Source organism: Anguilla anguilla, chromosome 1 (genome assembly GCF_013347855.1).
Source record: "Anguilla anguilla isolate fAngAng1 chromosome 1, fAngAng1.pri, whole genome shotgun sequence".
In the NCBI taxonomy this organism is placed as follows: Eukaryota; Metazoa; Chordata; class Actinopteri; order Anguilliformes; family Anguillidae; genus Anguilla; species Anguilla anguilla.
Window position 1 is genome coordinate 44,396,362 of NC_049201.1, and position 23,142 is coordinate 44,419,503.

Genomic DNA, 23,142 nt, shown 5'->3' on the forward strand with positions numbered 1-23,142 from the left:
GGGAGTGAGGTAAGGAGAGGCCAGGCTGTGGACAGACTGCTCAGGGAACTCAGGTTTATAGTCCCCCAGGGGCTGCTGGGAAGGGAGCAGCTCTGAAGGCCTCCCGGGATCACTGCTAGGTGCAAACAGCACACGGCTTAGCGGGGCGAGGCTAATCCCTCTAAATCCGTGCCGGCTAACGGGCGATACCCTGCAGACGGGTCCCGATGTGACCGTGGCAAACCCTCAGTGTCCGAGTTCCCTGTTTAACAAGGGGCGGGTGGGTCAGGCCTGGATTTAAGCTGCATTTACATCAACTCTCCACCTACCCAATGAATTAAACCAACTCTCCACCTACCCACCAAATTAAACCAACTCTCCACCTACCCAACAAATTAAACCAACTCTCCACCTACCCAACGAATTAAACCAACTCTCCACCTACCCAATGAATTAAACCAACTCTCCACCTACCCAACGAATTAAACCAACTCTCCACCTACCCAACGAATTAAACCAACTCTCCACCTACCCGACGAATTAAACCAACTCTCCACCTACCCAACGAATTAAACCAACTCTCCACCTACCCAACGAATTAAACCCACTCTCCACCTACCCAACGAATTAAACCAACTCTCCACCTACCCAACGAATTAAAATACGACACGTGTCTGCTCTTTAAAAACACAATTTCAAAAATGCCTGCTGGCTCCGTAATTCGTCTTTGATCTCATTTCTGATTAATGGACGGATTCCCCATTTAATCAGTGCTCTAAACGCTGAAGCGTGCATTAACCTAAGCTAGCATTTTGGTGCTCATATGCTGGATAAAAGGGCTGCAGCTGTGATTCATTTCCCAGCTAAACTTCTGGTGAAGTTCCTCTTTTCCTCAGACCGCAATATAATCAAACCCTGACTTCCAGTAAAACCCCTCAGATGACCGTAAGTATAAGCTCAGCTGAAATGAAAGGCTGTTGCCTTAAGGTAACCCTGAATTTACAGCAGTGTTACATAAGAGCTACTGTGGGGGCAGTCACAGCAGCAGCAGCAGCAGCGGCAACAAAACCAGAAAAAATTCTAACTGGCGGCGAGCGAGGCTGCTGTCGCAAAAAACGGAAAAAGGAGGGGTCCGGGTTTGGTGCGGTGCGGCGCACAGGCGGAAAGCGGGTAACGGCCTTCGGCGCGCCTGGAATCAGACGGCGTGACATCCTGCGCGCCCACGTGTGAACCACTTGAAAGACCTCGCGTCACCCGGCACAGAAAGCCCTGCTGCGTCGCTCTCGGCGCGGGGACCCTTGCGTAGCCTACGCCGCGGCGCGTCTGCTCCCAGAACACCCGTTACGAAGTGCGACCGTGCCGAAAGCCTACGGCGAGCGACCGGGTTTTTAAAAAAAAAAGTCCCCTCGGCCCCCCAGCGACACGTCCTCTTTCCATCGCGACCCGACCGCGAGGTCTGCGGAGGACGCCTCGGCCCGCCGCGCGGTCGGAGCCGCGAGGACGCCGTCGCTTCAGCGCCTCAGCGTGAGGCGAGGGGCGGTGCGGTGTCTGAGAGAGAGAGAGAGAGAGAGCCCGCGGGCCCCCAACGAGCCCCTTTCCATTCACAAGCCTGTCACGCAGATGGGGTCAGCGCTTAACGAACCGTGTTCAGCCATTCACTGCACAGGTTTTTAAAAATAAAAATAAAAAAACACCTGTGTGACACGTTATATAAAATGGCCTCCTTAATCCAACCGCTTGTTTTCTGGATTCGTCTCTCCCGGTCTGCGCAGGCGCGCGCACGCATGTGCGTCTCTACTAATATAACTCTGCAATACCTAAAAGCATTAGCAGCGGTGCTCGTCCCTACCTGCAGACGCTAACCCTAGGAACGGCTGTCTCCGATTGGCCGGGGGGCTCAGTTCCTCTCCCCGCGCGCTGGCTGGCGAAACCTTCCGAGCCGACAGGAGGGGTCAGGGGTTCGTCGCGCTCCCAGCCCTCCGGCGTCTCTGAACTCCGTGACCGGTCGCCGCGCCGCCCGTTAGCAAAGAAACGCCAGCCCGAGAACGCGGCGTCCCTCCGTTTGCTGTCCCCAAACTGTTGCTGCTCATTTCCAACACCACCCCCCCTCCCCTCCCCTCCCCTCCTCTCCCTCCCACCACACACACACACACACACACACGCACACACGCCACCAACAGAACCCTTAATCTGGCACAGCAGACCCACGCTTTCCGCCCGCTTCGCAGTTCACAGGCTTTCCGCTATCCCCCAGACGGCCGGGCGGAATACCACAGTGACAGACCTTTATTTATGTCAGGAGCTGCACCCCGCACACAGAGACGCTCTCCCGTGTGCTGCTGCTGCTGCCTGGGCTCTGTGTGGAAAACCTGCGCTTCCACCAGCCACAGTCTCACTGCACTTTTACTACAGCCTCCGTGAACACACAGGGTAAAGGGGGTAAATGCACTGGCTGGTACAGACAGGCAAACAGAGAGGATTGGCAGGGGAGAGTGAAGGAGGCAGAGAGAGAGAGAGAGGGAGAGAGAGAGAGAGAGGGGGGTAGAAAAGTTTTCCCTGCCTGCAGATAACGCGCTCGTTATATCTGGCCTCCGCGGGCCGTTTGTTTTTGCCGTTTCCTGTCAGGCAGCACTAATCGGGGCTGATCCTCTGTCATCAGAGGTGTGCACGCGGAAGGGCTCGGCTCCGCTTCCGCGGCTTTCTCCCCGAAAACCAAGCCCAGAGCCCCCAGTCAGCGCTCCCTCACGGGTCCCCGTGACAACTGCTGTCCACCCCAGTGACCCCCCCCACTTTGGGCTGTCAGCCCCAGACCTCCATCAGCGCTGCCAGAGCGAGGGTGCTCCCGGGCTCACCCCAACTCAACCCCACGCCCGTACCCCCCCCCCCCCTCCCACTGCTCCCTGCCCCGTAAAGGAAATGAGAGAAGGGGGGCATTCAGCCAGCCCCCCCCCCCCCCCCAACACTTACCCCACAACCCGCCCACTCCCCCCAGGCCCAGGGAGGCAAACACAGCCCCTCAACTGCATCTTTGCTTCTATTCACGGCTTTGAGCCCCCCCCCCCCCCCCAAACCCCCACCCCTTCCTCTGCACGCCAGCAGCTTCTCTCCCCCTCTCGCTTTCTCGCTCGCCCTCTCGCTCCCGCTCTCTCTCCCCGATGAAGTGTCGCCTCGGCGCTCATTCACCCCGCGGCTAACGCTCTCCCGCTCGTAAACACGCCGCTGCGTTACGCTCCCGTTGGCCGCTCTCCCCCCCCCCCCCCCCCCCCCCCATCCCGAACCGCTGCTGCGGTTACGCGAGACCCCCCCCCTCCTTGGCCGGCCGCGCTCCGAGCGCACTTTCCCGCACGGCGCACACACACGCGCGCGGCAGACTCCCGCTAACCGGGGCGGACGGCTTACCTCGCTCGGTGGTAATGCGAGCCCTTAGCAGTCCATAACCCGCCGGGTCCCCCCCTGGCAGATAGCGGCGGCTAGGCGGTAGGCGGTAGGCGGCAGGCGGCTAGGCGGAGCGGGCTGGAGCGCGCGGAGGAGGGCTGAACTGAGAGGGGCAGCAACAGGCGCTGAGGCTCCGACGGAGACAACTCCAAACTCCACAAGGCTCACAGAAGCCTTCGGCTCGCCGAGTACCAAACTCCTGCCTCTCCTCCCCCGCGCGCTGACGTCAGAGCCCCGCGGTCACGTGCTCACATGAAAAGCAAAAGCGGAGCCCGCGTTTCCTTGGTAACAGGAACACCGCACAGAAATGATTTCAATAGGTCATCTGTCACACTGCGTGCACTCCGCACAGTAAAGCAAAAACAAAAAAAGAAAAAGAAAGAAAAAGCTCACAACCCAGACTTTCTTGTCAACTGACATGGACACTGACACGGACACAGACACAGACACAGACACAGACACACGCGCGCACACACACACACGCACGGGCGCACACACACACACATACGTATCCACGCACACACAACATTGTTTAAAGTATTCCACAGTCCCTCTCTGGCATATTTGTCTGTCGTGGAGATTTTTAAAAACTTGCCTGATGAACAGATCCAGGAAAGAGAGCAGACCCATCAGACTTCTTGTGCTGCGTGGTGCTTTTGCGCTACTTTGAGGATTAACATTCTTTGATTTTTCGAGGGAACGAAAGGGCACTCGGAAAACCCTAAGCGGATGAGTTTTATTAAACTGTAACCAGATGTCTCCTCTCTCAGTGGAAAATGTGCTTTTTTCCTGGAGATTAGGTCAATTACAGCTCACTTTCATTACCCTAGAACTAATGGAACTTATTTTTTTGCGATCTCATTTTAAGAAAATACATGACTAAAATAAACAGACATAGCTCTCTAGAGGCATATCACTATGGGGTTATATGCATCATTATATGCATTTACAATCACGATGGGCAATAAAGGAAAAGCCAATCTCATGCTAATAAACAACCGGTGATACTCTGATCTGTGGACACTGCTCATGTGCTGATATTACATTACATTTATTTGGCAGACGCTTTTATCCAAAGCGACGTACAATGAGTGCATACCAAAGGTATCTCTGGCCTCTGGCACCTGTGTCCTTCGTATCTATGCTTTATGTGCTACCTGACGACAAAACCTACAGAATGTCATCACATCGCTGCAATATTTTCATGTCACTTTTTAACAGCTGAAACAAATGTTGTTGGGCAATAGCTTGGTGGTGTTGCGGCACACGGACGGCACTAAATGCTCACTAATTAAACCGTGTCGAGTTTCTTCTGCACTTAGAATGAAACCCATAAAAGTGAAAGCAAGGAAGTGTGACGCAACACAGCCTCAATACACCACGGGACAGATTGGAGTGACTAAGGACAACATTTTACGCTGTTTAAAAGAACAGAAGACAGCCTGCCCAAGGAACATTTTTCAAAATGGAGGATAAATCCCTGGCGCTCTGAGTGGTATCCTTAGGCAGACAGTGCTTTCAGATCAGTTCCTACACAAAGGAAAGACAAACAGAGTGTCCGTGGAGCCACTTGGAAGAGTCCCATGGCTTTGGTTTCGGGTGGGTGGCCCCCCCACCCCACCCCACCCCACCCCACCCCATACTCTGGCCCAGCCCTAGTTACGCACTGAGCTTTTGTAGAAACTCATCTGAATACCATCTGGTGGGGCAATGAATGGGGGGAGGTGGGAGGAGGCGTGGAGGGGGGTTACTGGGGCACAGACAGCACCAGCGGGGCAACAGTGGAGGAAGGGCGACTGGAGCAAGCATTCGGTGGGCGGAGCCACGGGGGGGAGGCGGGCATTGTCTGTTAAAGGCCTTAATAGGAACAAATGAGAGACTGTCGCTCAACCCATGTGACCAAAATTCAACAAGAATTATGGGTGAAAGGGGACTGGAACACGTTAAAAAAAGCAAGAGGCTGGAGATGTGAGGCGCTCATCAGGCGGTGAGAGACAACTGTTTCCCAAGCTACAGGGGAAAATTTCACAAGCTGCTGTCGGGGCGAGGGGTGGGGGGGTCTGGGGGGGGGCCCGGGGAATCCCTGCTGAAGGAAAAGAACTGACAGAACAAAAACTTATCGTTTCTTTCCAAAATATAGAACATGCTGCCCCGTGAAAGAGCTCTTGTGACACATAGCCTACTTCTTGACACCACAAAAAACCTTGAAAAAAAATAATGTTAAAGGACGGTAAATAGTCTCGAGTTTGTTCACAACACCGGCCGGTGTGCATTCCGCATGGAATGTTCATCGGTAAGCGGAGTCCTGACGGATAAGGCAACGGATAACCCCTCATATAAACTTCCAGCATGCTTTTCAAAGCACCTTGATGACATGAAATATATTCAGAATTGGACACCAAAATCAGAGGGGTGGCCATATTAGTGATGGTCCCACCCAGGAGCACTGCGGTTCTTACTAAATCTGAATCTGGAATGCGCAATGAGAGTCTGGAAGCTTCTGCAGGGCACTTGGAGGTCTAGGGTCAATGTCTTGGCATGTAAGCTCATGCCACTGCACCTGTTTAAAATGACCACTCCAGCCTGGCTCTGGTTCCTGTTATAAATACATCGCACTACGCCTTAACACACGCTCATAGCTTTAAGTAGTGCCAGCTTTATGGTGGCTAATTACCCACCGGGGACATGGCTAATGGGTTAGCCTAATTACCCATTGCCTAACTACACTGGCCCAAGGCAGGGAATGCCGGGGCTATTTCTGTCAGGGTGACGGACATGCTTCACTGCTGCAGTCTGGGTAAGGGATTCCCCCACGTTCATTCCTGTTTTAAGTGGCAAGCTCATCATTTTACCGTCTTAGCAAAGGCTTGTCAGCCAGAAAAAGCTTCCACGTGCCTGCTACCCTGTTACACATCTATACCTACTGTACGTGTGAGTTTGATCATCAATACATGCTGTACCTGATGCTGTGATCATCTATACCTATGTGTTGGAGAGTGATCGTCCACATCTACTGTACATGTTAGAGTGTGATCATTTATACGCGCTGTACCTGCGAGTGTAATCATCTGTACCTGCTCTACCTTTTACAGAGTGATCATCTATCACGTGCTACCCTGTTACAGAATGAGATTACCTGAACAAAGTGTACCCGCTAGATTAACAGATCATAATCTGGCGGGGCCCCCAAAATCAATCCTTCTTAGGGCCCCTCAAAGGCTAGTGACGGCACTACATTTCAGTACATAGCTTGTCCTTCAAAGACAAAAGCAGTTGACTGCAGTTAACTCACTTCACCCGGATTAGTTGAGGCTTGCGCTCGGCCTGTGGGTCGATGACCCCTATCGCGCAGGCTACCTGCGCATCGTGTCCGCTTTGACTGACAGGTGCCGGACCCGTGGGCGGGCAGCGCGAGCGCTCTCACAGCGGACAGCACACCTCTGCCGCAGCCTTGAGCTCAATAGCTGCGCGGAGCCACCGGCGGCGACGCGACCCGCGGCGATGCGTGTGACTTCACCAGGGGCTACGCGCTAAGCACTAAGCTAAGTGAAAAATGGCAGCAGCGAGACGCGGGGGACGAGACGGAGCGCGGCATCCACGGCTGGCGGATTCGCCGCGGTCGGCGCGACGCTGCCGGAGCCTTCGGGTGTCATGGCGGCCGCCATTTCGCGGCACGCAGATACAGATATCCCTCATCCCCTACACTCTCGACACCCCGTCCCCTGTTATTCCAGGGTCCAAACGGCACCCCAGTGTCAAGTGGTCTCCGGACTAAGCAGCTGGGGTGCGTTGCACAACAACTTTTTCTCAGAAATGTCCCACGCATATTTATATATTTTCAACAGCGGGGCGGCAGAGGTGGTCGGGGGAAGGATTCCATTCTCCAGCCGGTTCTTCACATGCAGTTTTGTCACGTGAGGGGCGCTCCCCCCCTTAACTGGAGCAATGTTATCAGGGTCCTGTGATATTGACACAATACACTGATATTAATGCATTCTGCGTTATGGAGCCTGCTGTTATCTCTGGGCCTTATTCTCAGCAGCGAGGGAGAGAGTCTGGCAGGCCACGCCACACATTCGCTATAAAATAACGAGGGCACCCTCTCATCAGAGTTTCGCTCTGCACTAAACATTAACACCGTCCAACAAACCGCGAACAGAGGTCTACTGAAGCGAGTGCGAAATATTCACGTCTTTCTAAGACGACGCTCGTCTGGAGCAACAATGAGGCGTTTCGCTCCAAGTGTCTTCACAGTTTGGACAATGCCAACGCCGTGGTGTGGCGCTTCACGGGATTCCTCCTGCTGCTTCAGATTAACAGCGGACAGTCGGGCACATGACCTCAGCCTTATGTTGGAAAAAAAAATCTTCCTGTTTAATCCCAACATAATTATTAAACTGCGTTCACTATTTCATGCGTTCGCATAAAAAAAATAACAGCTTTGCAAATAGCACGGCTCAGCTTCACTCAGTGTATTACAAATGAATCATTCCTAATGGTCAAATTTATTTCCAACTTCTAGTTACCGAAGCAGAGCTTCTGACGGAGCCCATCCCAGCTAGACACTGAATTAATGAAAGGGTTGAAAGAACGTGTACAGAGGGTTCAGTGCCCGTCCGCTACCAGCCAAAGTGCAACTGCAGCTCACCCTCTGCCGACCAGCGATGCTACTACGCTTAAGCCAAGCTGGGTTTTGCAGACCTTTGCAGATCCTGCTGGAGAGCAGCACCCCTTCCCCAGATCACTGAACGAGGCACTTATCCCTCCTTTCGTCCACGATCGAAGTCTTTATGGAAGAATTAAAAGTGAATGAACAAAAACAAGGCTGACTTACTGTGCAGAGTAGACTTGCTCTTGCCTTTGATGTCTCCTCATGACAGAATACAGTGCTACAGTCTAATCTACGTGGTTAATAAAAAGCCAATATAAAAAAATCAATATAAAACATTCTGCTATAACACGCAAATACATTTTCCAAACTGGCTCAGCTGGTAAAGATCGCCATGAGCTCATGCCACAGTGAACTATGACCAGGAGTACGTAGCAGTGGGACGCCGGACTCCAACCGAACTCCGCAATTATTTCCAAAGACCTGCGAGGTCCCCGCGGGCTAGCAGTGATTGCCTGCGAGAGAATCGAGCCACCTCCGGTCGGTGTTAACTGCGCTCATGTCTAGAGGGTGTAAAACGGTCGCTGGCTTACAGTCGAGTGCACTGAGGAGCGGACATGTAAACAGAGCTCTTGGCCTGAGGGTACAGGTGCTGCTGGCACATCGGTAACTTGAGGGGCACAATCCTCAAATCCAGGCTGGGGATTTGGAAAAATTCCACAAAAGCCGATCCATGAAAGAAACGGGCGCAGGGCAGGTTACGAAAAGCTTCTTTTCCATGGTCGGAGGGGAGTGTATTTTCCGTGAGATTTTAAGAGAGCTTGAGAAATGCGTGGCAAGCACAAGGCCTTTATTTTCTGTTTCACAATCAAATCTGGCCCTTATACGTACGGAAGATTCCAGAAGGCCTCCTCCTGTGCAGGGTGTGCCCTGTTAAAATGCCGCTGGCACGTAGCCTTTGGCTGTCCAGTACTTTCCTTAAATAAAAGCCCTGTGGGCTGGCTTTAGGCCGCCATTGCCCCAAAGTGGCACTCAACACTCCCTATCAATCCCCCTTACCACCTCCCCCACCCCCCCGCCAGGGAATGTCCCTCCTGACAGGGGCTTGTGTCGCCCCGCCGGGACAGAGGAGCTTTTTAATTGTCCGCGCTGGATGCTCAGCGGTAGCCTGTAACGTGCCATCCGAGAGGAGGCGGCTGAGGCGCGGCGGCTATTTCTGACGGGGCTGTTCCAGGGCGTGGTTCCAGCGCGCGGCTAGCTCTGGATCCAGGAGGTAATCCGCCCCCCCCCCCCCTGAACGCGGCGTTTAATCCGTGGCTCGGAAAGCACGCGGCCAACGCGGTCCCCTCCCATCCCCGCGGGTCAGTGACGCATCGGCGGGGGACGCTGGGAGCGCTCGTCTGATGCGAGGGTTTGAAAACAGAGAATTCCTCTGAAGGCTGCTGCTGCGCTCGGGGCTTCCACAGATCACGCGCTCTTCGAATCGGGGGCCGGTCCCAAAAATGCACACCGCTAACCCGCTCTGCGTTATAACTGGCTGAGCTGAGCAGCGTGTTGCATTTCGCCCAATCGGATACTGCCAATTACAGAACTTGCAGAGGCATGTGTTCCCTTCACCTGCCCCTTAATTGGGCATTGCTCTGAAAGATCGCAGTAGACCAGGACCACAACCTGCCTTCTAATCATTCATTAAGACCCGGTATTGAATCCAGCATTTCTGGGTGCCATTTTGAAACGAGGTTTGTTTTCAGCAGGTGGTTTCAGATTCAGGGTTCACTGGCCTGGCCTTTGCGGAAAGGGTGTCAGAGAGCAGAGGAGAGAGTGCACAGAGAGAGGAGAGCGATGTCACAGAATTCGGGGGCAGTGTACCCGACGCCTGCGCCTCATAGCCTGGGAACCCTGTGAATGCCAGGCCCTCAGGGCAGGAAATGCAAACCATGCACACACGGCCCATGCCCCCCTCCCCCCCCCCACACACACACACACACACACACACACACATTCACTCACTCTGAGCCGTGGGGAAGAGACTGGGCATCACGTTAAACAGCCACGGTGACTGCAGTGACCAAACTGGCCTGGGGTCAGTTCAATTCAGCAGCAGTAATTACACTGATAATTAACCTTAATTGCCTTACAGTTACGTAAACAACACAGACAGAAGGAAGCACACCACAACTGTGATTATCCTCTGGCTAAAGCTGCCCGGAGGACTGGGCTGCAGCTCTCTGTGCACTCGGTAGGCATACATAATTATGTGCGTCAGCTAAATCGGGGACATTCCACACAGGAAAGGCCACACATACATAACAAGTATACTCAGTCAAGGCCAGGCTCTCTGGTCTGATTACGCAAATGATTATTTTGAGGTAAAAGAACCAACATTTGTTCTCTTTGACACTTTAAGGGTAAAAGGACAGATTAAAATGCACAACGAAAGTCTGGTAATTTTAACCATGTAACCTTCTCCTCTTGCAGGCGGTGTGGTTTTGATCAGATAGAAATCATGGCTTGGTGCCTACAGAGCCTACCAGCCTGCTGGAGCGTGATTTGAGGGTGATAACAACGATAAGATGCTGTGCTTTAGAAACAAAATAAATGAAATAGTAAGCAAATAGACTATTTGAAATAGCAAGAATTATTAGTTGGCTCTAGCTTACAAATATGTACTTATTCTTTGTGCTGGCCAGAATGTATGGACAGCCTCACAGTATATATCCCAGACTTTGACCCTTGATTAGATTTTTACAGGTCAAAAATCAACAATAGCAGAAACTCCGATGTCAGCAGAAGAAAATGTCATAGCGTATGGTATTTCTGCCCCAAGACAATCCACTCCAGCAAATCTCATTGACCACCTTTACCCGTAAAATGATTTATTGGTCAGGCCCTTGCAGCAGGAGTATTGATATATTGTAGGAGTATTTTTATTGATTTATTTTGTCATGGAAAAAAAATCAATTTTCTATCTCCCTCGCTTGATTCTCAGATATGACATGGCCAGAGATCATTCCTGATCTTTGTTTAAATGGCTATTAGCCAATTACTTGCGATGCATTTAAATCTTTAAGGTGTAAGTTCACAAATACGCAATTAGAATGTCCTCAACTGAACATTCTAATGCTGACGTAGCAATCACAACCAGCAATTAAAAGCAATGGAGTTCTAGAACATTGACTTAAAGTTTTGAAAAAGAAACATTCCATAAAACACACTCTTCAAATGGTTAAGATTGTTCATGTGAATCCAGAGCTTTGCATCAATAAATTGCGGCTGGGACCAGTGATTAGTCTACATCGTGCCACAGAACAAGCCTGTCAGCATCTTGCTCCGTTTTGTGAATGGTGGCGAGGCAAATTTCCACTTCAGGGCCCACGTAATCTTTTCCTTTCCAGCTCTTTTTATAATTAAAACAAGCGATCTGCGTGGAAACCAACCACTGGTTTGCATATCAAACAACCCCGTCTTCCTGAGCGCGATTTGTGAAGCACAACAACCGCTCAAGTAAAATACAACTTCTCATGATAACTCACAGTTCATTTGGCCCAGCCTGTACGGCTACAGGCCAGTTGTAAATGGGTCGTGTAAGCGGCATTAGAGAGCGGGGCTTCCTTAGCTGAGGGGGTGGGGTGGGGGGGGTCAGGGTAATACTCACTGCGAGGGCAGGGTCGTTCCCTCTCGGGAGCTCAGAAGGGGTCTCCGCAGGCTGCCGCGCCTCTCAAGCCGATCTGCGGAGGAAGCGAGCGGCTCCTTTTAGCGTCAAATGTCGCCTAATTAATGAACGATTAGCGGCGGCGCGCGCTCGCGGCGAGCCCTGAACGGGGGTTAGCCGCCGGGCGAGGGAGGCGAGGCGGAGTTCTGAGCCAAGTTCTGAGCCGGCCCCGGCGGGGCCCGCGGCCGAACGAGCCCCGTTAATCTGCGCAAGATCCGCCGGCTCGTTCTGATTTAAGAAACAAGCGGCGCGTTCGTCTGGCGCTTCGGCTGAGCGGCGGGCCTCCTGCGCCGAGCCTGGCTGAGACGCAGCAGACGCAACGATTAAAAACTCCACCGGGCGAAGTGTAAGTGGATCGGTAATTGGAGTTGCAGGTGTCAGTCCGTTCTTTTTAGAAATGTTTCCCCAAACATATTATGGCAAACTGGTGAAACCGAACAGCTCTATTAGGTCCACAAATCGCAACAGGGAGGGAGAAATGCTGCGATGGTCAGGGCATACGAAGTGCATTTAAATTTAAAAAACACCAAAGGTAACCTTGAAAATACTGTAAATCAACCATGCTCCATAGTCATTGCTATGATGCGCTGGTAATATGTGTCTGTCTGTGCGTCTGCCCTGTCTTTGCCTGTCTGCCTGTATTCCTGCTACTCCAAGTCGTGTCCGTTTTGACGTTTGTGGGCGTGACCCTTTAGTCTTTGTTGGCTGTATCTGAAACACCAAGCCATTAAAAGAAAAATAAGAGGAAACGAGCGTGGATCTGGCTACAGAGGTGCGTTTTCAGCTGGGTTGGTGCTACAGAGATCGGGTTGCCTTGGTGTCTAACACTAACCATGCGGCTATCCTGCATTAGCCAACGTTAGGTAACTGCTGTGCTTCCAGGTTAGACAGAAACCTGCTGGGGCTATGCAGGCAGTTGCTAGCGTAGGTCTGCTCCACGCCATCACCACTAAGCTAAAGCTAGCTACCCCCTAACTTTACTGCCTATTGTAAGAGACATGATTCAGAGAGGTTGCAACACAATGCTATAAAGCTACAAATAAAGCTAGCCGGAGTTAGCTACATCAAGTTGTTTTGTTATATGTGAGCTTTGTCATCTTGGGCTGTAGGCAGGGTTGAGAAAGGAGGAGGAGGAGACATTTTTGATGGTAAACACAGGAGCAAAGCAAGGGGGAAAAAAATCCTGCACAGTACGCCTTTAGAGCCATTAAGAAACAGAGCGGTACCAAAGAGAGATGCAGTGGCAATGACGTTCCCTCTGGATCGAAACATTTGTGCAAAGGCAGAATCCCACAAAGAGTGCAGCGGGGCTGTGTGGGTTTCATTTGATTCGCTCTTTCCCACATAATCACGTAGTTAAGACTTAAGCCTTTGAAGCCAGCTGGGGGGCAGAAATTCAATCACCGCTTTGAGTGGCTGCTTTGTCGTACAGACTCGACGATAGCGTTGAGCCAACCCTTCGGGCTTTATCTTCCCAGCAGCAGGCTCAGCTCTGCGTCATTAGCTGTGCTAGCGGCCAGAAAAACAGAGAGAAAAGTGTTCCTCGAGTTCAAACACAGCCACAGAAAGCAAAGGGCTTTTTTTTGGAAAGTGATCAGCGGAGATATGTTCACAATTTCATCACGCGTAAGATATTTGAGTTTGAAGGTAACGTTCGCTGGAACAAGTAGATGAGCATTTCTAAAGAAACCCCCGGGGAAGACTTTCCTTGCACTTACCGCACTCCCTCAATGGCAACAGCCATTATCAGGCTCTTCTATAAACACTTGACGTGCCTACAAACACCCCCGCTTTCCCCGGGTTCGAGTTTCTCTAGGAACCGCTCCGGATACCCTCCAATGCGCACAACGAGCCAATGAGAAAACGGGAGATACAAGCCAGCCGAGCGCAGCCGAACTTTGACCTCGTTGAGCAATGCGCGCGGAGGGACGGCGCAGCTGGGAAAGATGCGCCGTCTCTGTCGGCAGCCCCCTGAAACTTTCCGTACCCCCCAGGGAAACGCTCAGCGGCGGACTCGGTTTGGCGAACCCGCCCCCTGCGGAGCTCTCCCCCCAGAGGCGAAACCCCCAAGCCCCGGGGCTCACGCTGCGACGAGCGTCACGTCTCCGGCCCGCGAGGATGGGAAGCGCCGGATGAAAGGGACGCGGCGGGTTCGAAGGGGGGGGGGGTCAACGGTCAAGCGCCGCCGGGGCAGAGGAAGTCCATCCGGGCGGCTCCCGAGCGGCCGCTCTGACGTGGCCGTGACGTCATCTCGCTGGGCGCTAACGAGCTCGTTTTCCAGAGGGAGCGGCGGAGGAGGCCGGCTGGCTGGGACTTGGCTGTCGTTCCTGCGTTGAAGGCTGCCCCCCCCCCCCTCCCTATTTAAGGCTCCAGCTGCTGCCGCTCAGAGCCTACGTCCCCATTACAGCCCACACGAGCAACAGGAATAGAGAAGAGCCCGTAGGCTCTCGGGTCAAACACAGACTACAGCGCGGCGCGTCGAATGCGACGCAGCAGACGCGCATTTCTCGCTCCCCGAGACGCTTTCGATTTTAGTTTGGTGTCATCCTGATGGCGTTAAGACGACTCGGCTCTTTTGCATTCCGCTCTCAGCGAAATAAAAACCACTTCGTCCGTCTGTGTGACCCGGAGCGCGCGGCAGTTCCAGCAGAAAAACGAGTCTGTCAATGCCCACAAGATGAAGGGGCACAAATCTAAAGCACTTCACTGTAACGGGGGGGGGGAAGGTTCAGTCAATTTCGACTAAAGGAATTAGGCTAAACGCGCGTTGGGCCGTGAGTCCTTTTCACCGCGTTAGAGACAAATCCACCGCCTGGAAAACGAACGGAAATGCAGCTCAGAGGCAGGCTGGGCTGGGGCGCCCGTGTTGCCTTTTCAGTTTTTTTGGGAGGCGAGACCCAGCGCGTGACCTTCAGAGACACCTGGCCGCTGACGGGGGGCGAGAGACAAAACCCAATCTTCCACCGGCGCAACAGTGCCCAAAAACGTCCGTTTCAAAGGGAGTGCTTTTGTGAGACGTTCACGCCTGTGCACCTCAAAGAACAGGCCGGGAGACAAACGTCGAAATATCGACCGTGCGCCGGCCAGCTCAACACCCAATCAATGCGGCGTGTAGTTAGCGGCCCCACACATCACAGAGCTCCACCTGTGAGCCTTTCAGATCCTGACAGCAGCAGTCCCCCGTTTTAAAGTCCACTAAAAAACACTCCCTCACTGCGCCCTCCCTCGATCACTGATCCTGGATCAGTGTTAAGCGTGGTGCACAGTGAGGACGTTTTTACGAATCACTGACCTGGATCAGTGTTAAGCGTGGTGCACAGTGAGGACATTTACGAATCACTGACCTGGATCAGTGTTAAGCGTGGTGCACAGTCAGGACATTTACGAATCACTGACCTGGATCAGTGTTAAGCGTGGTGCACAGTCAGGACATTTACGAATCACTGACCTGGGATCAGTGTTAAGCGTGGTGCACAGTGAGGATATTTACAATTACTGACCTGGATCAGTGTTAAGCGTGGTGCACAGTGAGGACATTTACGAATCACTGACCTGGATCAGTGTTAAGCGTGGTGCACAGTGAGGACATTTATGAATCACTGACCTGGATCAGTGTTAAGCGTGGTGCACAGTGAGGACATTTACGAATCACTGACCTGGATCAGTGTTAAGCGTGGTGCACAGTCAGGACATTTACGAATCACTGACCTGGATCAGTGTTAAGCGTGGTGCACAGTCAGGACATTTAAGAATCGCTGACCTGGGATCAGCTGGCAGCAAGGCACCGGTCTGGACTCTTGGCCCCAGAACAAGTGCTAATCAGCTCTTGCTGATACTAAAGCAGGAGGAGGCGTCGCGGGTTTAAACGCTGGAGAGCGGGGCGGTGCCAGAGCCGCGGCCAGGTGAGGTGAGCCTACACACGGCGGTAATCTGCCCAGCAGAGATCAAGGTCTTACATGCGGTTCGCTGTGCCCCCCCCCCCCCCCCGGACCGTCTCGCCAAAAGCCAGCATCCCCACCTGGTCCTCAGACATGCCTGCCTGAGCACAGCCAGTATGAACGCACACACACACACACACACTCACATGTGTACACACACACACACACACACTCTCTCACACACACACACACACACACACACTCTCTCTCACACACACACACTCACACACACACTCACATGTGTACACACACACACACACACACACTCTCTCACATACACACACACATACACACACACACTCACACACACACACACACACACACACACTCACACACACACACAATCTCATGCACACTCACACACACACACACACACACACACACACACTCTCTCTCTCACACACACACACAAACACACACACACACATACAGCCTCTCTTAGACCAGGAGCCTGGCAGCCTCTCAAGCTCTCTGCTCTACTGTCTGCCTCCTTTGTATCACTTCAAAAAAAAAATAGCCATGGGGGACAGACAGGCACAGAAAGATCATGTGTAGCACTTTCTGCTCTGGCCTCTCTCTGCTGAGATATAAAGGCACAAGGACTCTATCAGTACCGGCCCTGCGTTTGATCTAACTATGCACAACGTTGCATTTGTGAAGATGTGAAGAAGTTGATGTGCTGAATGCAAAGGTAAGCAGAAAAAGAGCGACCTCTCAGCACACACAGAGCCCTCTCGTACATAACGTCAACACTGAGACAAGAAGAGACTGTTTGATTTTCCATGTTTGACACTGAGCTTGTGCTCTCCTTTGGAAAAACACACAAGCAGGAAGGAACACACACACACACACACACACGCGCACAGATATGTGCACACGCACACACACACATACAGATGCACCTACACGTGCACACACACACACGCACACGCAGATGCACCTACGCACACACACACACACACATACAGATGCACCTACGCATGCACACACACACACACACACACACACACACACACACTCTGACAGTGCCTCAACACTGAACTGGTGGCACCAGTGGCTGAACTGAAGCACACAGGCCCTGCCAGGCAGCTCTATCACAGCTGAAGTATAACAACACTAACAGAGACAGTTCAGGAAGGAGTCTTTACAATAACCCAAGAAATCAAACCAGATTGAATAAGCATCTGCTCTCTCGAATGGTAAAAACGTCTGTTTCCCCATTCCTCCTCTTGCTTACTCAAATATTTACCCTTTAAAGCATTTACGGAGGGTGCCGTGTGACCGTCTCCTGTTTCCTTGAACTAAAGCGGATAGCTCTAGATTTCTCCCACTAAATTAGGTTACATCGCTGCCAAAACAAATATGGTACAGGCAGTAAAGGCAGCTTCCTTAACACCAAACTGGCATGCACCCAAAATAAAATGAAAAATAAATAAAACTCTTGGGCAGGATCTTCCCAACTTAATACACTGCATTATAATATTCTAAAATCCTTTCAAAATAAACACTGGTGTAAGCTTTAGTTTCTGCTTTCCTGTCCACACAGGACATGTATGGCTGCAGCACTCACTCTTGGTCATGTAGAGTCTTTTTGTTACCTAAAAACCAACAACTAGTCAAGTCAAGTTTATTTATATAGCACAATTCATACAACTGAATGCAGTTCAAAGTGCTTTACATCAATAAACAGTGGACAACAAAAAAATGAATTCATACCCTGGAAACCAGATTAGGTGGGTTAATTGCTTTAAGTGATTAATCAGTTGCTGAATAACAAACACAAAAAATGAAGGCCCTGCAGCTATCAAAAAGTAAGAGTGAATTCCACTGATACAGGGAATCAAACACAACATAGGCTAAGTCTTACTGGATCATTCAGAAATAACAGTGATCCTACCTCACGATGCTTGGACGCTTTTACTACAGGGTCCAAGTGATGTTTTTTCCCAGAAGTGTGCTTCTAGTGCACTTAGAGTAGCGTTGGTCCAGTTAAGGAGCAGATTTGAAGATGGGCTTTTCCATCACACTAAAGCATCACAATCAGGTGCTGTCGTTACCTCCTCCTCATGGACGTACCCGTACCCTTTCATGCTGGCACAGTGAACCCTAAACCAGGGGTGTCAAACTCCAGTCCTGGAGAGGGCCGCAGCGTTTGCAAGTATTTGTGGTTTACTTTCAATCAGCAGCCAATTAGAGCTAGTTGTGTGGACTCCTTGGCCAATCAATGACCTAAATGAATCACTCCACGCACCAATATCAGCAGACACAGCAGCCCGTCCAGGACTGCAGTTTTCCACTACAGGCGCCCTGAGTGTGTCTCTGAGCCTCTCCGGCGGGTAACGCCTGCTTTAGCCGCCCGCAGGGTGCTGGGATTAGCAGGGCGGGAGAAAGCCCTGGCAGAGCCACTCTGTGTTGACACAGGCACTGCGGACGTCCCGGGACAGGCACGCGGGGGGGGGGCGGGGGTATGGTGTTTACACGAGGATCAGGGAGAGGGGGGGTCTGGGGCACCAGGGAGTTTCCACAACCCCCCCCCCCCCCCACCGCATTCCCCGGGGTAAAAAAAGGAACCAGCCCAACCCCCATCTGCTGCGCTGCTGCTAACCCACTCTTAGCAGAGGATACAGAGCTGGGGTGAGATCACACACGTATCTCATATAAACTCTAGGTTTACAACATTTTGGCTAAGGATTGTCCCATTTATACACGTACATTTTCCTTTATAGTTCTGAATGGCAACCAGTCACCAGAACTATGATGGAAAATTTCAATGGAAAATATCACTCACAGTTTTACTGCCACACTAACAACTGTAAGCTAATATTTGCCACTATGTCCTGCTGAATGAGTTGGATTTTAACAAGAGTTTTATGCCTCTGCATGCTGAGGTGTGGACAGGGAAAATGACAGCACAAGGCTGAACAAACTCATTAAGCTGGTTCGCTCCGCTGCTGGTGTGCCATTGGATTCCCTGGAGGTCACAGTGTAGTATAGACCTGTGAAAACCAGAGACATCAGGCTGAATGCTATGCACCTTCTCCACTCTGCCACTATTGACCTAAAGAGGTGCTCTGGTGACACTTCACCCTGCACACTGCTCTCTGTTGATGTCATGAAGGGTCTGGACCCAACAGCTGAGAGCCCAGTAATAGGTTTTCATCAGCTGTTTAAAACATCCATTTAAATGATGACTTCTTCCATGAGGCATTTTTTGGTGATTTGACACTTTGATGTGACACAAAGTCACATCAAAGTGTCAGTTCTTTTCAGATGGTGCCACATTCTTTTCAGATGGTAAGATGAAAAACACAAAGCCAAATTACATGAAATAATTTAGGAAACATTGTGTAGCATTGCTTCAGAATAGAGCTTGTTTAATTAGTTTGAGCTAGCTAAGACAGGTAATATTGTTTGTTGTAACTTGTAATCAAATCTCTTTGTAAGGGAACTGTGTATTAATGTATATAGCAAAATGCTGGTTTATGTTTAGAGTGTGGTTGCCAGTCCGAGTTTTATGCCTCTATGTGCTGAGGAGTGGACAGCACAAGGCTGAACAAACTCATTAAGTTGGTTCGCTCCACTGCTGGTGTGGTATTGGATTCCCTGGAGGTCACAGTGTAGTATAGACCAGGAACATCAAGGTTGAATGCTATGCACCCTCTCCACTCTGCCACCATCCACCTAAAGAGGTGCTCCATCTGATCACACTTCACTGCTCTCTGCTGCTCCATAGAGAGGATCAGGAACTCTCTTCATCCGGTGCCATTTGTACAATGAACAACACCAAAGCACTTTAGCAGCACTCTGGCTCTGGTCTTCATTTTTTTTTTTTTTTTTTTTACTAAGGGTTTAAGGGTATTATTATTAGGTTTTTAAAACTCTATTTATAGTTATTGTATGCGATTGTCTTTTAGGCTGTTTGCACAGCTGTATGTTGGCAAATGAATTTCCCCTTAGGGATTAATAAGGTCTCTATCTGTCTGTCTGTAATTCTGTCTATACAGTATATTAAAAAGAAAGCACTAGTATTTGGGATCCTGAGCTAAGAAGGTTAGCCCTGATGCCGAGCTAAATGCTTTTCCATTAATATTCAGATTAAGTATTGCATAATAATCTTTTCTTCTTTCTTTTTTTTTTACAGTTCTGTATATTTTCCACATTAAAAGCCTTGTCTGAATCTTGTTTGAACCCTCATGGTCCACAAATAAATGGCATTATTCTACTCTTAAGATGAAGTCTTAGGTTTACCTCTCCTATTTTCTTCACTGTGACTACTCTGTATGTGTGGTGGAACAGGGAGCAGCGCCGTCACCTCACTGCTCGGATTTGGTTCCTTTCGTGTGAAGTATCTCCCTGCCCCTGCTTGGCTGGCTCTGTGTGTCCCAGTGGATTTCCCTGGGCTGCGATAGATTACACCGGCATCTCATAAAACCGCACCTCCGACCTGAACTGGATTAGTGTTGGGTCAACAGTGAGGCCCCTGTTGGCTCATCTCAACCCTCCATATAAAATGCCGTTACTGAGAATGGATGGAAAGATGTTTTTTTTTGTCTAAATTCAGAACATGGAAACTTTTGAGAAACTTTGTGACATTAGGGAACAGAACAGATTTTTCTAATGACTTGTCCCTGGCCTGGCTGAGGTTGGTGGTTTACATATTTCAGAGCGTGGTTTTAAGTGCTGTTTAAAGATCATTTGAAAGCCTGAGTCGTAAAGAGATATTAATGGGCCCAGCAGGAACAGACTCAATGCAATACTTCCTGCTTCTGCTGGAGACATGTCCTGAAGTTACTAAAACTACTACCGTACAAGGCTGGCAGGGTTGGACCCACAGGCAGCCTCCTTAATTACTCAAACCCAACAAAGGTAGAGGGGACATGTGTTGTCTCGTGCTTAAAATGTATTAGGCCATCCTGTTCATTATTCTGCAGTCTTATCACACTACTGTACTGGCAAATAGAAAATGTTAAATGACGACTGAAATCGCATAAAGTCAAGAAGTACATTTAAATAAGACATCGCTTTACGACAGCACTAGATGATGTTGTGAAACTGATGACTTGATCCGACCGCATTATGAAAAATGTACGTGCCTCGGAATCTAAAGGACGTGTGGAGTTTTCCCAAACCCTTGAGTGGTCAGCAAACATCACTGAGGAGAATCCAACTGCGGCCTTCCGGAGTAACTCTGTCCACCGTGTGTTCAATAAATACTCAGTGACTCTTGTATCTTGCATAGCAGCTACTGCAACTATTCATCACACTATTACCAACGCTGAAGCGCTGAATTTAACAAAAGGGCGTGAGAGGCCATCAAATTAGAGCTTAATGAGAACAATGGACCATGGGAGCCATTCAAAACAGCGACTTATCCATTAGGTTCATGTTTTAGGTTCTGCTTTCTTTGAATGTTCAGCTCAAAAGAAACCAGAATCGTTTTGTAGCAAAAACAACTTTCCAACAATAATTGCTTCGTCAGACCCTGTTCTTCAAATGTCTATCATCTCAAACTGAGACGGTAGGCACAAGAAAGCCCAAAAATGTCTAAAAGCAACCGAAGAAGCTTTCTTGTGTACTGGAAGGAGCGGGGTTTGGACCCTTGTGTCTCAGCACTTGAGTGGTTTCAGACAAGGCTGAAAGGTTACTTTGCTGAAAAGACTGCCCGCCCCCGGTCAGCACACCTAAAGTTTTCGCTCTTCAGTCCGCCTAAAGAGCCAGTGCTGCGGTGAGGTCCAGTGGAAGTGCTGCTCTCCCCTCCGGCTTTATGTAACCTTTGCTCCTGTATCGATCGACACGGCTCTCGTCAGGCAGTGGGGCCTCGTGCGGAGGCCCTGAAAGGCCACCCAGCCCCGTCTCTCTGGAGGCACGGCAGGAATTTCACTGGCAATATGCTGCAGGATCTTCACACCCTTTAAACCCTTGTTTTAAAACACACACGTAGACACACAGAGACATGCACACAGACACGCCCTCACACACATTCTGAGATTCCAACCACACACACACACGTCCACGCGCATTCTGTGAGATTTCAACCCCATCCGAACTCCCCACGGGAAGACGTGGACGTACAAAATAACACCTCCACGCCCAGCTTGGCTACTAAATGCCCGAAACCTAAAGAACCTGTGGTCACCCATGCAGACTGAAGAATGTACTGTCAAACAGGAAAGAAAATAAATTAATCTCCTGCTGGAGCCAGTCCAAACACTGCTCCTGGCAATGCTGTGTTGTTTAATGGAAGGAATAAGACACTGCTCAACACGCAGTGCAGGAGACCTCATTCTGGTGCTGCACTAGCGCTACACAAGCTGAGGGACCGAGGAGCACTTCCCAAGCCTTCGGTTCTGACCCAGCGAACAACGCAGACGGTCGTTACAGAACCGCTCCCCAGCGAGCGCTCGGCTTTGCTCAAGGGCGACTCTCCACGGCCGAGTCGCTCATCGGCGCTACTCCGGTCAAAACAAAACGCACCGCGCCTTTAATCGAATATGTACCCCCCACTTCCCATCACAGATGAAACGGACTTGTCGAGAGCCCTCCCGGTGTTACTGTAGCAGTGCTGTGCGGCACTGAGACCCCCCCCCCCGCCCCCCAAGCGGAGGACGCGGAGTGAACACGAAGCCCTTTTCAGGTGAGGTGCTGAGGGAAAGTGGTAGGAGTGCGTTTGGGCATAACGGGGGTGTCTCGACGGAGAGCCAAACCCGTGGCGGCGTAGGCATCTCCCCGCACACGCGACGGCGAGCGGAGACAGGCCTGCTCCTACACGCGTCTCGTCTTTCTATTTTTTTTTACCCGCCGCTCGACGGCTGTCACGATTCCAGCCCACTCAACACCCGCTTCCCACCCCCAACCCTCCGCTAGCCCGCGACGGTTTCGAAATATGAAGAGGTTTCCGAAGGGCTGTTCACGCCTGGGCCCACATCGGAGTGGCGATTACAAGTTTCAAGGAACGGCGTATGGTCTCGCTGAGCTGTTGTCCCCATCGTGAATATCCAAGACGGAGACTTTGACAACGCGTGCCACGTAATCGGAACACTTGCCAACAAACACGTCTCAGCGCTCTAAATTCATAGGCGAAAGTCCAAACAAGCTGGGTGTTTTTTTTTTTTTTCCCCACAGAGGAAGTGCCTCCACTTCTTTGGAAACTTCCTGTTTTTCCTCACCTTGCGCGCCCTGACATCCACCGCCGTGTGCCCTGGCCCGTGATTGAGCTGCCGAGGTATGAACCGAAGCGACTCGTTTTTAACTGCCTCCGTGCCCCCTTGCTCCCTCTCACAGCGCGTTGTTAATTACATACGAGCATGTTTGGGTATGGTGCTGGCATGCAGGGTCACTCAGCAGACGGGGTGTGGAAATTTAGACTTGGGGGGGGGGGGGCGGGGGCTATCACATTCTGTCCTCTCAGAATCACATACCATCTCTGAGAGAGGAGTGGCTAGCATGGGGTGCCGGGGAAGAGGCTGGAT

The 23,142-nt window shown here is 51.0% G+C and overlaps 1 protein-coding gene across 4 annotated transcripts in view; it reads right to left on the reverse strand.

The window, feature by feature from the left end:
- ncalda (neurocalcin delta a) overlaps positions 1–23,142 on the reverse strand; it is an 83,155-nt gene that overhangs the window by 29,190 nt on the left and 30,823 nt on the right. Inside the window, exon 3 of one of the 4 annotated variants that reach the window (XM_035427812.1) lies at positions 11,679–11,751. The exons of 1 other annotated variant lie outside the window; for it this stretch is intronic. The gene's annotated coding sequence lies outside the window, so the exon portion shown is untranslated. Of the gene's footprint in view, positions 1–1,828; positions 2,047–3,378; positions 3,634–11,678; positions 11,752–23,142 lie in introns of those variants that run through there. 2 more of the 4 variants (XM_035427828.1, XM_035427837.1) reach the window with 2 other exon arrangements.